Raw genomic sequence first — 17,655 nt, 5'->3', positions numbered from 1 at the left:
GGATGTAAATTAAAAAAATAAAATTAATATAAAAAATGTTATGATTGGAAGCAACTTGGTAAAGGACACAATGGATTTCTCTGTATGATTTCTTAAAACAACTACATGCAAATCTAAAGTTACCTCAAAATAGAGTTCAATTTTAGTAGAATTGTGTGGTAATCGCTTCCCTTCCACTATCTCTTCTCTTCATTGTAGTAGAGTTTCAGAAGGGAAGAAGTTAACATGCTCCAGAAACCTTGCGTGTTTATTTCTTCAAAACTCACAGAATTTCTCTCTTGGTTTTAGAAAAATTTATGCTTCATTGCCTAAATTAATACTTAGAAAAAGTGCAAAATTGATATTTGGAAACTTTATTATAATTGAACCCGGAAGGACTCTTTTTTAAAAATCTCAGAGTGATGTTTTTAGATACAAATTTTCAGTTAGGCCTGCCAAATTGGCTAGATGAATTGAACAGTTAGTAAATCCAACTTCTGTGTGGTGTAGTCTAGCCTTCAGTCCAAACTGAATTAATCCCAACTTACTTTGCAACTGAAAATAATATTTTTATTGTTTGATTTTACAGAATTGTTCCCTGCATTCAAGTTAAAATGCCATAGATCTTCACTAGAAATTACAGAGTTAAACACATCCAACTTCTTGTATTCTTAATGATATGGCAATACACACACATTTTCAAGAAAAGTTAGAGAAATTGTTAAAAACATATTTTCTCTCCATTACTAGATGGCTATAAAATTCTTTTTTTTTTAAATTTTTTTTTTAACGTTTATTTATTTTTGAGACAGAGAGAGACAGAGCATGAACGGGGGAGGGGCAGAGAGAGAGGGAGACACAGAATCGGAAGCAGGCTCCAGGCTCTGAGCCATCAGCCCAGAGCCCGATGCGGGGCTCGAACTCACGGACCGCGAGATCGTGACCTGAGCTGAAGTCGGATGCTTAACCGACTGAGCCACCCAGGCGCCCCTATAAAATTCTTTTTAAAAAAGTGTTTAACATTTATTCATTTATGAGAGACCGAGTGTGAATGGGGGATGGTCAGAGAGAAAGGGAGACACAGAATCTGAAGCAGGCTCCAGGCTCTGAGCTGTCAGCACAGAGCCCTACACAGGGCTCAAATCCACAAACTGTGAAATCATGACCTGAGCTGAAGTCAGATGCTTAACTGACTGAGCTACACAGGCACCTTAAAAATTCTCTTTATAATATAAAATGTTAGAGGAGGAACATTCAAAATGAGAATGAATTTATTCCAAAACTAACAGATAGGAGCAAAAAAGTATCCTGAGCTCACATACTGAATGAAGTCTCCTATTCATTCCCCGCTTTTTATTTAGGTTGCAAGACTACATCTGAAATTATTTAAGGAATATTTTCTCAGTAATGAATATATGCTCAAACGCTCTTTTATTCAATTCCAAACTGAAACATTTAAAAGAAATAAAGTGCTCCAGTAACTTTAAATCATTCCCTATAATACACGGCAATTTGAAACTATTGAAGCATTTTGTAAGGGTTCCTCTTTCAAAGTGTTAAATGTTTAGGGATTATAAAGAGTTATTTATTGCTATACTTTAGATTTATTAGTATCATTTTAAAAGGAGGAGGGTATGATATCTTATAAATCTATCAACTAAAATAGTATAAAGTATATTTAATCAATATAAAGGCCATAAAGAAGCATATGCTGAGTAAAAGAGGAACAGAAATGGAAAACAAGAGCCATAAACAATTTTGAGGTCAGGCTTTCAAGGACCATAAATGAAGGAAAAGGAATAATAAACACATGATAGCTATTTAAAAATCCTATATATCTGGATTTAAAATTAAAAATATAAACAAATCATCCTTAATATAAAGAAAAACAATCCTTAGGCCAATTAAAAGATACATAGAGTTGAATGCCACTTGAAGAATACATGTCGAAATCAGTGAAACACCAGGTATGAAGCACTTCAACCAAGGCTCCCAGTGATTTCCACTTCCTGGCATACATGGCAATGTGTAACGCCCTGTTCTTGAGTGTGAACTGGATGCAGTGACTCATTTCTTAACAATAAAACCTGACAAAGGTGACACTATTTCTAGATTAATATCAAAAAAGACAATGGCTTCCATGTTACCTGCATGTGTTGCTTGATTACCGAAGCAAGCTGCCATGTTGTAAGCTGCACCATGAATTGGCCAAGATAGCACGGAACTGAGATCAATGTCCAATAAGCCACAAAGGACTAAATTCTGCCAGTAACTATGTTGGTGGCTTTGAAGCAGATACTTTCCAGTAATTACTTCAAAAGAGACTGTGTCCCCCGCTACTAGCTGGACAATAACAATAATAACAATAATATAAACTTCGAAATAATGTTTGCTGTTTTCAGCCGTTAAGTGGGTTAATTTGTTAACATCAACAGATAACTAATATACACAGGTAAAGCAATATCACAAGGGAAATAAGACACTTTAAATATATTTACATGAAAGTAAAAACAAAAAAAATTATATGCACTAAAATGTTCAAATCAAGAGCTGGTAAAAAACAAAGAGTAAACAGAAAAGCAGAAAAATGCAATAATAAAGATATGAGAAGATATAAGTGAAATAAATAGCAAGAAAAATTTGATCAGTAAAGCTGAAAGCTGATACTTTGCAACATATTAGTAATAAAACAGACTAACAAGAAATGTCAGGAAAAAAAGGCATTTAAAATAAAACTGCAGAATAGGAGGGAAACAGTCACAACATTAAAACATGATAAAGGAATATTATAAATATTAATATCCAAATTTTTTGAAAATTTACACAAGATGTATTAATTTATTAAAAATAAAAAAATGCTTAAATTGGTAAAGGAAAAATGAAAAGTGAGTAATCCCATAAACATTAGTGAAATTTTAAATTTTGAAAATATACAGGCCCAGGCAATATTGTGGATATGTTTTACTGAGATTTTGAGGAACAGTATTTTGAGAGTTAATATTTTGTGTACTATCTAACACAAGTAGTTCTGAAACAGAAAAAGGGTTAAAGTTGATTAACTAATATTATGGGGGTAAGAAAAAATTCATTCCCAAACTAGATAAACTAGATAAACAGATTACAAATAAAGATAAGGTATGTCATTTAAAAATATTAAATATTTATTAATCAATAATTATTAAGTTCATACAATAATATTCACTAATTATTATTACAACCATTAATACATATTGATTATATTAGCTATTGCTATATATTAAGATGTTATAATCAATTAATATAATTATTATGTAATTATAAAAAGTTATTATTAAAGTGCATTATGTTTTAGTCCACTGTAATATCAGATATCATCAGTCATTTTTTTGCTTTCTTGGCTTTTTTTTAAAGCACAATTTTCAAATCAAGTTTCTATTAAATATCTGCAAAAATATCAGATTAAAAAAGATATCAATGAAAAGTAACAAAATGACTTTTTTAAAAATGATTTTTGTAAGGAAGTACCAAGATTATTTTTATATTAGTTAAATTATTAAAGGTCCCTATTAGGAAAAGACACTTTTGAATAAAATGTTACAAGAGCTTTCAAAATGAAAACTAATTTATGCATTAAAACAAAGCAAATATGCTTGCCCTTGGGAATGCTTTGCCTAGATAAATATTTTATTTATTTTTTTACTAAGGAAGGTATAGATATACTTACAAATGTATATCTTAACAATCTTATAAGGGCATAATATCATAAATGGGAAATCAATTATAAGGTTTCTCTGGGATTTCCAATTAGTTATACTACACATCAACAATTGAAATAAGACTAGATTGGATCTCAATTCTTGGATTAGCTCCAGTTACACAACCTTTCAGATATCTTTTCAGGGATAATGATTGTGAAACTTACCTTAATTATATCCTGAGACACCCAGGGTTCATTCAATGTTCATTATTACCTCTGTATAGATGCTACGGTCATAACATGTGTATGTTATGCCATATATATGACATATGGCATATATAAATTGATCAGGTACATATGGTTCTATGATTGATGTGTAATTTCTCTATTGTTGCTATTTAGATTTCAGAATGAGGAATTATATAGGTATAATTTTAGAAAACTTATCAACATCATATCACATAAGTAAATGGAATATTATCATTCATTACAGAGGTTTTAAATGGCTCTCTATCTACCTTTTCAAAGTTAAGATACATATCTTTAGAATAAAGGTACACAAAAAATAACCTTTGGGAAATAAATAAGTGACCAATAGCTTAAATGTATTTACTATCCATTCAAAAATTATTTATTCAAGAAGTTCAGTGTGCGAGGCATGACTGTACATATTGCAAAATCAGTATTAACAAATAAAAAAGCCCTACCCCTATCATAATGGGAGGAGATAAACAAAAAATACATAAAAATAAGCAAATATACTATATAAAAATAAACATATTGGATGGGGTAATAAATCATAAAAAGGGATTAAGTTCTGTTAAGATAGGGTGTTCAATTTTAAATAGTCAGGTAGGCTTTACTGAAAATGTGGCATTTGGGGGTGCCTGGGTGGCTCAGCTGGTTAAGTGTCAGACTCTTGATCTTGGCTCAGATCATGATGTCACAGTTCGTGAGTTCAAGCCCTATGCTGAGCTCTGCATGGACAGCACAGAGCCTGCTTGAAATTTCTCTCCCTCTCTCTCTGTCCCTCCCTTTCACCCAAAATAAATAAATAAATAAGCTTTAAAAAAAAAAAAAGAAAATGTGGTATTTGAATAAAGACTGAATTTTGAAAAGTACTGAGTAATCTGTGTATTAGGGATATACAGTATTCTAAACATAGTGAAAATACCAGTTTTCTGAGGAAAACTGCCTGATGTGTTTGAGATATTTCAAAAAAAAAATCATGGAATATCAAAGATACAAAGCAAGATATAACTAGTAAGGAGTTGCCATTAATTAAGACTGGATACCTGTAGGAGTGGGGTTAGGAAAAAAAAAAAGATCTAGAACTCTGGAGTTCTTGCCTGGGAGTGTAACTTTAAGTGTTTCAAAATACCAGTTGTGTTGCATTTTGATGGTGTTGATCCAGTCCCCAGACTGGATAACATCTCAAAGACAGTGGGGATAAACAGAGAAGAAAAAGTATTAAGAGTACAGTAGGAAGAAAACCACCGGATTGCTGTGCCCTGAAGTCAAATATAGAAAGTATATCCCAAAGAAAGGAGGGGGAAACAGCAAAAGCTTCTGTGAGGACTCAGTCACTCCTTAACTGGAGCTGCATGGAACCATAGTTGCTTCCAGAGCTGGTGGTAGAAGTTTACATTATCCAACAATATAAATCCTTGAATTTGCAATTAGGTGCAATGTTACATATTTATTTATAATGAGAAAAGAGTTTGCATCAGATAACAGACTTCTTTGGCATATATGACAAATATTACTAAATCCAGAGAAAATAATACAGTGGTTTTATTTTTAAGTAGCTGCTTGATATAAATCTGTAATATATCTTTTCTGTACAATTTTGGCTGCATACTCTTTGTTCACTATCTTTATATCCCAAGAATATTACGGTATTAATTCTGAAGAGAAAGTAAAGACCTCGGTCTTTTCTCCAACTGGTTGGTCTTTATTTTTATCGCTTAGTAAAAAAGTTTTTTCATAAATTTTGACAACAAAATTCATAGTTTCTGTGGACATATATAAGAGTTTGGCTTTGAAGTTTCTGCCAGTCTTCTTTCTTTTTTTATATTTTTTATTTTTTATTAGTAATATGTGAATCTGTCCAATAATTCTTATATTAATTTGAAATTAAGGGAGAAAACAATTCAAATAAAGTTGTCACTATAGTCTATCAAGTAACCTAATTTTTAATTAAATTAATTTTATGCAATGTGCATTGAGTTATTGATAAATATTTGAAGTTTTATTCCTGGAATACTTATTTTTTCAGGCAATATTACTGCAGGGTAGAGCCACAATACTGTTTGTTTAGGGTATGATGTGTTAGATAGACTCAGATTCAATCCAGTAAGTAGAGATTCATTAAAATTTTACCTCACATACAGATGTATTTACTGCTTATGTTATGGCCCTACAAACATAGTTTCTGATGAATTCTGTTTTCACAATTCACATAGGGAAAAGAAAATGCAGTGTATATACACTTGTTTGTACTACATCATCAAGTGTATTCCTGACAGGTGAGAACATTCATTTTGACTAGGTATCCGTAAGAACTAAAACACTGCTTGCAATGATCCACATTTGATGACTGGATAAAATTTCCACAGTCTAGCATCTGGCACCGTATATTTTAAGACTTGTATCTTATATGTTGCCTACATACTTCCAGATACCAGGTGCAGAGCCTGCAATTCACCTGCACCCTTATATCACAACTCCAGGTGACGCATAGTGGGTGAGAAAGTATCCTTTGAAGGTAGTCCTATACCACTTTTGCCAGAAATAACCCTATGTATACAGAAGTAATTACAAACAATTATAAACAACCCTATTAAACTAAAATTCAATGTTTCTCCAAATCAACTTGCCTTTGGCTGCATTTCCAAAACACTCCGGACATTTGTCCTCAAAATCAAGAAGTATGAAGGAGAAATATCAAAAGGAAGAAGCACTGTTCCTAACTATGTGAGAGAAAATATTTCACCTTTCCAAATGTTATGTAAATATACTTAAACTAGGACCACTCCCAATTAGAGAGATAGAAGTAACCAATGAAAGTGAGGGGTTCCAGACCTTAAGCATAAGGGTCACAGTATATCTATCTTGGTGTGGAGTTTGACTACAATGTTGATAAAAACAATTTGGTGGAATGGTGAGAGGCAAAGCCAAATAGAAATGGGCTGAAGAGAGAATGGGAAGAAGAATTTGGCTGTCATAGAGGAGGAAGGCATTGTAAATAGAATGTAGTACATGAGAGATGCCTTTGAGACAGTTTTTATTCATTTTTTCCTTTGTAACTAAATTCTGGTTGAAAATTAAGTTATATTTTTTTAAATAACATTTAAAATAATATATTTCAGAGAAGATAGAAAATAGTTTGACAGGATAAATTGGAAAGTAATCCACATTTATTCAACAAGTATTCATGAGTACCTACGAAACTAGCAAGCTCTATGGGAGGTACTAGAGATGATGATTAGGTAGGCACGATCTGTGCCCTCCTGATCTAATGTTGTATTGGTTGAGACATGCATACATCAAGTAAACTGGTTCATAACTCATTAAGATATATCAGAAGTTATACTACGGAAGTAAACTATATACTTGGGTAGAGACACAGAATGATTAGTGGTTATAAAGGAGATGACATTAAGTTAGTGATTGAGGTATTATGAAAGACCTTTCTCAGAAGGCAGCATTTAAGCTTAAATATGAAGGATGAAAAAGAGCCATCAAAGGGGAAATCCATGAGGCCCCATGTGTAGAACAGAGTAGAAATGCAAAGGTTCCCAAGAGGAGTGTAATTACATTCTCAGAAAGATATGAAACACAAGCATGCTATAACCAGAAACTAATAGTCATATTATAAAATTAAAATTAAGATAAATATAATAATTGAATTCCTTAGTTTTGCTAGTTTCATTTGAAGTTTTTAATAGGCATAGGTGTATAATGGCTATTTTATTAGACAATGTGAGTAAAGAATATTTCTATCTTCCCAGAATGTTTTTCTTGGAGAGCATACTGGTATTTGCTCCCGGTAGTGAGCCATTTTTTCTTCTGGAGTAAATATGGTCAAATTACATTTATGGAATAAAAAAACAATTCTTTTAACACTTGTCATGCAACATATGTGCACTCACCATTCTTTACTCCCTGTAGAGATAACTTAAAAAACAGAAATATTTTAATTAATGATAATGTCTTTTTTTCTCTTTGACTAATTGCACACATCGGAACAAATGGTTTTTAAAACATTTCTTGTTCATTGGATATTGCTTTAGGGTTTAGAATAGAGAGATGTCTTCCTATTGATCCTCCTCAGATTAAGCTATACAAGTATTATTGTCCATCCTTTTACACAAACCAGGCAAAAAACGGGGTCAGAGAATGAGAATTTGGTACCTGAGAAGTATCTCATACACTCCCACTACCCCACACACAAAATATAGTTGTGTCTCATGGATGACTGCTTGAACTCTAGGGAAAGGAATAGGATTGAACCCAACAAATATAATATTGATTATTACCTATGAATACTCAGAGAATGAAGGAACAGAAGGAAAATGTTTTAATAGAGAGTGGTTTTAGGTATTATGAAACTCCTATTTCATTGCTTACTATAATACCATACCAAGATCTAGCCCAGAGAAGGAAGTCACTCCTGTTTTAGGCAATGTTCATAATTTTTCTTTCATCTTTCTGTGCTCCATCACAGCCTTAAGGAAGGATCTCCTCATCTTCTTTCTCTAGGCCATTCCATTTGCCACCATTATGCTTTGAAAACTGCCAATTTCACCCCCTTCTACTGTCTTCTGCTGATGTTTCCACTTAGATTAAAACACTTTTATGGCTGTCTATCAACTGAAGTTGCTATCAATATTTAACAGTTCCAGATTTTCTGGTGTATTCCTACATTTCCTACATTGTCCCTGGCTCCAACTGGGTGTTTTTCAATTATTTTCCCACATTTTATCGATGTCTCTGTGTATTTCTAATAACTTTATCCTCCAGTTCTAACGCTGGCTTTACTCATTGTTTGCCAAATGAGCTCCAACATGATCTCTTCTGTGAAGTCCTTGAAACCAGTACCCACCACACCAGTAGCAAGGAAGATCATGGCCTTATTTGTGTTACCAAGGATTCTTTGTGGGGTGGATTTTGTTTTGTTTTGTTTTTGAAGCATGTACTCATTGCACAGTACATAAAATGTATACATATGTATACATACATACAATTTCTGAAAAATACGGTGAACTACAAAACAGTGTATTTTAAATTTGAGTTCATTTAAAACTTTTGCCATACATCTAGAAACTGCTCAGTAAATATCTCCTGAAAATATAAATGTATGAAAAAACATACATTTGAGGAATAAGATGAAGGTTGTAGGTTTTTGGAAATGTCATCTGCAAAGCCAAATTAAAAAAAAAAAAGAAAAAGAAAAGCCTATCAGCCATATACCTCAGGTGAAAAAAAAAATAAAAAGAGAACAGGCATTTGAGGCAAGTTCCTTTTTTATAGTAGTGTCTGTGTAATGATTTTTCTTTAATGAATTTTACCTTGTCTTTGTCATATAATTATTTGATAAATAAAATACAATAATGAACAAATTGCTCCAATTATTTTCTATACGGGGACAGTCATTTTATATTCATTGATACTACAAATAACTATATTATAGATACAGTATGATTTTTTCTTTGGTTAATACATTTTACATTTTGTCACATTTGTTCAAAATATTCTGTGTGATTTTTAATTAATATGTGTTAATCTATATTATATATACACACATGGCATACTATTACCTTGTTTGAACACATATTTATTTATTTATTTATTTATTTATTTATTTATTTAAAGTTTATTTATTTCAAGAGAATGAGAGAAGGAGCTAGCAGGCATGAGTCAGAGAGGGGCAGAAAGAAAGAGATAGAGAGAGAGAGGGAGGGAGAGAATCCAAGCAGGTTCCATGCTGTCAGCACAGCCTGACACAGGGCTTAATCCCATGACTGTGAGATTATGACCCAAGCTGAAGTCAAGAGTTGGATACTTAAACAACTGAGGCACCCAGGTGCCCCTGAACACAGCATTTAAAAGTCAATATTCTGAAAGCTGAAATAGAAGTCCTTATTCTGAAACCAAATTGTGTCAAATGTTCGTAAACATTATTGTTCTTCCACTGTCAATGAAAGTTGTCAATATAATAATGAAATTAAAAATGAGAAATTCATGGATTTAGACACTAAACAATATAAAAATAACAAGCTGTATATTAACTGACATTTTATTTTTTATTTTTTTTAAATTTTTTTATTTAAAAAAATTTTTTTTTAACGTTTATTTATTTTTGAGACAGAGAGAGACAGAGCATGAACGGGGGAGGGTCCTAGAGAGGGAGACACAGAATCTGAAACAGGTTCCAGGCTCTGAGCTGTCAGCACAGAGACCGACACGGGGCTCGAACTCACAGACCGCGAGATCATGACCTGAGCTGAAGTAGGCCGCTTAACCGACTAAGCCACCCAGGCGCCCCTTAACTGACATTTTTAGCTCATTCTGTTGAAATGTCTAGAAGAGCATATTAACAATGAACATTATATGATCAGATTTTTTGTTAATGGCTGCTATTTCAAATAAGCCTTTCACTTTTTATTAGTAATGCTATCTGAAGCGTAGATACTCTGGAATTGTGTCCAACTTACTGGAAGAGGTAACTTATCAATAAATACCAAAATAAAATTTATTAGGCAACTGAAAAGGTGGTCATCATGAACAGATAATAAAAATGCCAAATCAGCAATTTGCTCTTCTTCCTCCCCCTTCAGGATGTCTCCTGCATCTTTATCTTTTCTCTTCCCAAAGGAATAAAAAATATTTTAAAAAGGGATTTTATACTTGTTTTTATCCCCAGTATTTGCTTTAGAATGTAATAAAGTATAGATATTGTACTAGTGTTTATCCCTTCCTCTATTTATCAATCTTGGAGCAATTGGTAAATATAAACATGATAAATTTAAAATGTACAAGTAAGGATGCCTTTGCTTTTGGGTAGATGTCTCAGGATATTCACCTTTAAAAATCTTATCCTACTCTTTGCCTCGGCGATCTACTACTATAATATTTCTGTCTCACATCTTTTCCTAACCAATAATTATACTGATACCAAATCCCAATGTCAAGTGTTCTATTCCATAGAATTAATTTAAGTATCCTCATTGCTAAAACTCTTCAACCCCACCATGATCTCTGATCCTGTGAGGCTGACACATTTTTAATTTCTGTACCTACAAATCTGCCATTCTCATGATTCCCTAGTATACCTGAGTTCATGATCATAGAATTAATTTAAGTATCCTCATTGCTAAAACTCTTCAACCCCACCATGATCTCTGATCCTGTGAGGCTGACACATTTTTAATTTCTGTACCTACAAATCTGCCATTCTCATGATTCCCTAGTATACCTGAGTTCATGATCCATCAAATAATTGGGTAAAATAATTTACCTTATTTAAATTCAACTTTACCTACTTCATTGATGTATCAGAGAAGTTTCTCAAAGCTGAAAGAATTTACACATTCATGTTGACTGGATTCCCTCTACATTTTTAACTACAAATTTTATTTTATTTATTTATTTTTATTATTTATTTTTTCTTTTTTTTCTTTTTTTAAATATGAAATTTATTGTCAAATTGGTTTCCATACAACACCCAGTGCTCACTCCAACAGGTGCCCTCCTCAATACCCATCACCCACCTTCCCCTCCCTCCCACCCCCCATCAACCCTCAGTTTGTTCTCAGTTTTTAACAGTCTCTTATGCTTTGGCTCTCTCCCACTCTAACCTCTTTTTTTTTCCTTCCCCTCCCCCATGGGCTTCTGTTACGTTTCTCAGGATCCACATAAGAGTGAAAACATATGGTATCTGTCTTTCTCTGTATGGCTTATTTCACTTAGCATCACACTCTCCAGTTCCATCCACGTTGCTACAAAGGGCCACATTTCATTCTTTCTCATTGCCACATAGTACTCCACTGTGTATATAAGCCACAATTTCTTTATCCATTCATCAGTTGATGGACATTTAGGCTCTTTCCATAATTTGGCTATTGTCGAAAGTGCTGCTATAAACATTGGGGTACAAGTGCCCCTATGCATCAGTACTCCTGTATCCCTTGGGTAAATTCCTAGCAGTGCTATTCCTGGGTCATAGGGTAGATCTATTTTTAATCTTTTGAGGAATCTCCACACTGTTTTCCAGAGTGGCTGCACCAGTTTGCACTCCCACCAACAGTGCAAGAGGGTTCCCGTTTCTCCACATCCTCTCCAGCATCTATAGTTTCCTGATTTGTTCATTTTGGCCACTCTGACTGGCATGAGATGATATCTGAGTGTGGTTTTAATTTGTATTTCCCTGATGAGGAGCGACGTTGAGCATCTTTTCATGTGCCTGTTGGCCATCCGGACATCTTTTTTTAGAGAAGTGTCTATTCATGTTTTCTGCCCATTTCTTCACTGGATTATTTGTTTTTCGGGTGTGGAGTTTGGTGAGCTCTTTATAGATTTTGGATACTAGCCCTTTGTCCAATATGTCATTTGCAAATATCTTTTCCCATTCCGTTGGTTGCTAACTACAAATTTTAAATAGGAAGCATCTCTGCTACCTAACCTTCTATTATATTTCACTTGGGGATTCATTTTTCAATGTGCTATATATGTGTTCCACATCCCCTCTTCCTCCTTAATTCTTTCTCTACCTTTATTCTATCCTGATTATCTTTTAGTTCACACACACACACACACACACACACACACACATACATATACCCCACAGAATAAATGAGAGGAGGATTATCATTTCCTTCTAAAACTATGTCCAGCTACAACAACACACTGTCTTCTCTCTGGGATACAATGCATTTCTACTCAAAGACAGTGTTCTGGAAATTATTCCCTTCCTCTGTTTTAATTAATGTTCATTTCTATGAGAGCATTTTCATCAAACTAAAAAGCTGCTGCAAAATCTCTTCTTAATTAAAAAAAAAAACTATCTCCTTTATTACAGTATAAGAAAACAGAAGTGATATACCTATATTACTAAGTCCACTTCACTTATTATTATTCCTTGAATCTACTTCAAAAAGTCTTATGCATCGGTGTCTCTACTGAAAAATGCTCACACTGAGGTTATGGATATAATTTATTTTACCATGACAAATGGTCTTTATCTTTGTTGATTTCCAAGCAATGTCTGATGCAATTGAGCTCAACTTCCTTCTTGAAACATATTCATCTAGATTCTGGGAAATCATAATTTCCTGATACTTATTTTTTTACATAGCTTTCTTCTCTTTTCAGGCTTCTTTGATGAATATGCTTCCTTTTCCTACTTCAAGCCATTTGAGTACTACAGAGCTCAGTTCTGGAAACTCTTCCTTTCACTATGCCTACTGTCATCACCTAGGTAAACCATAATATAACAATAGATTTAAATTCCACTTAAAAGTAGAACAGATCTATTTTTTTCAATCTTCAATCCAAAATTCTTTCAGAAATGCGAGAAAACCAAGCATGAATATCCAACTTGTTCCTTGATATCTTTACATGGAGGCATAGTAGACATCTCAAGCATAACATATCCAAAACTAAACTCTTAATTTCCCTCTCCTAAAACGATTCCATTATCAATGTTCTCATCTTAGCTTTCATCATTCAGTAATTCCTCTCTCCCTAAAAATCTCCACTTTTTGTTACTTATGAGGCATAAATTATTAGAGTTCAATTTGACTACTGATGTTTGGCTTCCCCTCCATACCCAAGCTATAAGGATACAATAAATCCAGATTATCACCATTTCTCAATACCTCTGTGACTACTACTCTGGTCCAAGCCACCCTCAACACTTTCCTGGGATAGTCATAAATAATCTGTTTGCTCTCTAGCCCCTTGTTCATTGTCCTTTTCAACAATTCCTGCTTGAAACAGTATCAGTTCATCTTAATGCCCTAAACAAAACACCTCAAAGGGCTATCTTAGATTTTAAACAAAATGTATGCATCTACCTGGCTTACTGTGATCTACATGGCTGCGTATTACATCTCTTATCTTTATTCTCATTTTAACATGTTCAAGTTATACTTGTCTCCTCGTTAATCCTTGCACATCCTAAGTATGCTCACAACTCAGGGTTATACATTTTTTATTTCTTCTGGAAAGCTTCTTCCTGCATACTTAAATAATTGTATCCTTTACCTTTTTCAGTTGATACCACAGAAAAGCCTTCTCCATTACTATCTAAAATATCACCCCTTATATTTCTATTTTCTTCATCTAATATATGTTCTTTGCCTTCTTCATTGCTCTTATGATTGCCTGGGCTTATATTTCATATTTATTTATTGCCAGTGTCCTGAAACAGACTGTAAACTCCATGAAGGCAGATAATTTATCTCCAGCACAGATAAAAGTAGGTACATAGTAAATGCTCAATAAATAGTCCTAATCAGTGAATGAAAAATTGCTTTCATCTATGAAGAAAATTTTAAATTTATATATCTGGATTTTTTTAAGTTCCATGAGAAGTTGAATTATGGCTTGGATTAGTCAGGGTTGGATTAAAGAAGTGAAATTACTATGAGTAACATTGAATAAAAGGTTATTAAGATTATAATTCTGTAGTTATGAGAGCTTGTTGGTTACCTCTCTTTGTACATCCTCACATCCTCAGGACCTCTGCATGTGTTCTCGGCTAATTTGGGCTTTCTCACAGTAAGGTGGCTTCAGTGAAGTGGACATTTTCTCTTGTCAATTCAGGGTTCCGAAGTAAGAGGCCTACCTAGTGAACCCAACAGAAGTTGCATTATCTTTTATGACATAGCCTCAAACACATTCACCTTCACTTCTGTCACTTTCTGTTGGTTTCAAGTGAGTCATAGGCCAACCCAGATACAAATGGGAAGAGAATAAGACCTCCCTATTAATGGGGCAATGGCAAAGTCACATTGCAGGAGACCTTGGGGCAATAGGTATATTGTTCCACTAATCTTTTGAAAGTATGATTTTTCACCATTCACTCTATAGTCACAATAATTCATATTCTCACGTGCAATACATGTGCATCCTTCCCCCCAAGTCCCTCAAATCTTCATCCTGTAATGGAATCATAATAGGAAGTCTGGAAGTTATCTTCATTTATAAGCTCAGATGAGTATATATTCCTCTGGTATAAGTCTTGCTATATTTGTCTTATTTAGAATATCTGGGAGTTAAATAGAAAAAAATATGTATCTTCCCTGCCAACCCCCACCCCCGTCTCCAAAACATTGAATAATGTCACAGCAATAGAGCAACCACTATGAACATTCTCATTCAAAAAGTGATAAAAGGGAAACAACAGTAGTCAATGTTCACAGCACCTCTGAAATCCAGCAGGACATATGTTGTTAGTTTCTTAATTTGGGTTCTGTCCTATTTGGCGATTTTTATCTTGTTTGTTGGTATGTAGAATCTGCACTTTTGATTCTACTTTGTAGTTTTCATAAAAAAACTGAGTTTGCAACAGAGTTGACTTTGTACTATGTTTCCTGCCATAAAAGTTTGGGAATCCAAAGAAAGGCCTGTTTTCATTTTGTATATTTTTTGTCACTTATAGTTATAACTGTAGGTAACTTCCATCAGGAAAAAAAGTTCTTAAAAATGTGCAGGTTTTTTAACGAATGGTATTAGAATATATTCAATCAGAAAAATGAAGTAACCGAAAATCTGAAACAGATACTTCCCTAATTCAAGCTCTGGGTAAAGCTGATATAGGACAATGTTTTTTAATTTCTTGTAATCCCCATTGTGTAAGAGAAAGGATCTTGAAGGTACACCTTTAGTGTTCACTGAAGGACTTTGGTCTATTTGAAAATGTTTGAGTTACTCGTTTAAATCTTTTTGAACAAAGGATTTTACAATCCCACAGTGGTTTTTATTTTTTGCACTAGGGTTCTTGCTTACTTTCAGAACTCTTTGTTGGCTGAAAAGATTATTCTGAGGCCTTTACATCTCTTCCAAATTCACTCCAATACATAATAACTAATTCTTTAGTATACTGCTCTCCTTACTCATTTTGTTATAAACTATTGGTAGGTGGTATCCTCAACATTCTGCCTAGAATGTCCTTAGTTAAGATAATCAAGTCATTAGGTATATTTTCCTATTTTTCATGTTAGTACAGGCGACAATTTAGCTGCATTTTCTGACACTATAACATGGTTCTCCTTTCTATAACTTCCAAAAATAATTTCCTCACTCTTTGTTTTTTGTTTTTAAACTTAAAAAATTTTTTTTAATGTTTATTTATTTTTGAGAGAGAGAGTGTGTGTGAGTGGGGAAGGGTCAGAGAGAGGGAGACACAGAATCTGAGGCACGCTGTCAGCACAGAGCCTGACATGGGGTCTAACTCATAAACCATGAGATTATGACCTCAGCAGAAGGTGGACACTTAACAGACTGAGCCACCCAGGTTCCCCTCCTCCCTCTTTGTTAATGCCTTGATGACAATGTCTTCAAATGTCTTTAAACTTCTGCATTTACTCTGATTAAAATTTGACCTCCTTCAATGTACCATTTCCTCAAAGGCCTTCGAGCTTTGACCTAACAGTCAGTTCAAAAGCCAATGTCATATTTTTTAGGTTGTTGTTAAGGGTGTGTAAAAACATACCCTCTCCTGTGATTAATTTAGATTTACATATGAGACCCAGATCCTGCCAATGAACTGGAAATCTGCCAGTGGGATATATAGGAAATTGGTGGTTCTTTTTTTTTTTCAATTTTTAAAGGAAAAAAATCATCAGATTTATTATTCTGCTTAATATATTTTAATGGAAAAATAACTGGAACTAAAATATCCTCACTATATTCTGAAGGAAAATTGTTATGTAAAAAGAGAGAAATAATAAGTGTATCTGAATTCTTGATGATGCCTTTGAACTGCTTAATGAATCAATCTTAAAGTAACTACACCTTGAGCGGCTTAGATGAGTTGATGGATATTAAAGAGAAGCAAATCCTGTCTACACTAGTCACAGATCTCTGCTGTACTACATATATAAAAAGAGATAATGATTCCACATAAATAGGTCCTTCATGAGGAATAAATAGAAGCTTTCCTTTCGAATATTATCTGCTTAAAAACTTGCAATTCTCTTTATTTCCTCTAGGAAACATTTGCTTTAACTATAGGTTGAAGATATTTACATTTTCATATGGAATTTGGTCTATCCTGTGGGGAATATTCTTGGTACCTCAGAATAAATAGTTTATGATTCATTCATATTTCAGTAATAAATATATATATACTTTTAAAACTACATGACAAATATGTCACTGTTGATAGTGGGGGAGGCTGCAAGTTTATGGATCGAGGGAATTTGGGATGAGCCAAGCACTAAACAGATGGACCATGGTTAAAAAGAGAGAGAGAGAGAGAGAGAGAGAGAGAGCCTACATTATCACATTATCACATCATCGAAGTCCATAGTTTTTATTTTGTTTCAGTCTCAGTGACATATATTCTACGGATATTGACAAATGTTTAATGACAGGTATCTATAATGCGAGAGAAAGTCAGTGAATAAGGGATATTCTCAAAAATGGCCTTCTCTTCCAGACTTTAGGTGGACTAATGTGAATTTCATCCTACAGCACCCCTTAAAAGATCCCCAGATGGACTGAGAACCAGCTGCCACACTGATGGACCAGCTTGATAACACACTCTTGTATTGACTCTTTCTAATATTTTTCAGTCCTCTACTCCTAGTCCTTGGATTTTTCCAAGTAAGTGATTTGCATAAAAGCCTAGCTTAGGCTTTGAGTTTCTGAGGGAACCCAGGAATAGATGCAGACCAAATGTTTGAGACAGTTTATAGCTTACTGAATCTATTAATGATAAGAATTAATTCACTATTCAAAAAAATAATAACTCATATTTATAAACCCAG

The 17,655-nt window shown here is 33.7% G+C and overlaps 1 long non-coding RNA gene across 2 annotated transcripts in view; it reads right to left on the bottom strand.

The window, feature by feature from the left end:
* The window catches only part of LOC122199341, a 166,160-nt gene extending 151,678 nt beyond the window's left edge, over positions 1-14,482 (bottom strand). For both annotated transcript variants that reach the window (XR_006193474.1, XR_006193480.1), the window contains exon 1: positions 14,372-14,482. This is a non-coding gene — a long non-coding RNA (uncharacterized LOC122199341). The remainder of the gene's footprint in view (positions 1-14,371) is intronic.
* Positions 14,483-17,655: the final 3,173 nt, after the last annotated feature.

Source organism: Panthera leo, chromosome A1 (genome assembly GCF_018350215.1).
Source record: "Panthera leo isolate Ple1 chromosome A1, P.leo_Ple1_pat1.1, whole genome shotgun sequence".
Taxonomy (NCBI): Eukaryota; Metazoa; Chordata; class Mammalia; order Carnivora; family Felidae; genus Panthera; species Panthera leo.
Note: the sequence above shows the minus strand (reverse complement) of the source record. Positions and strands in the feature narration are given on the sequence as shown.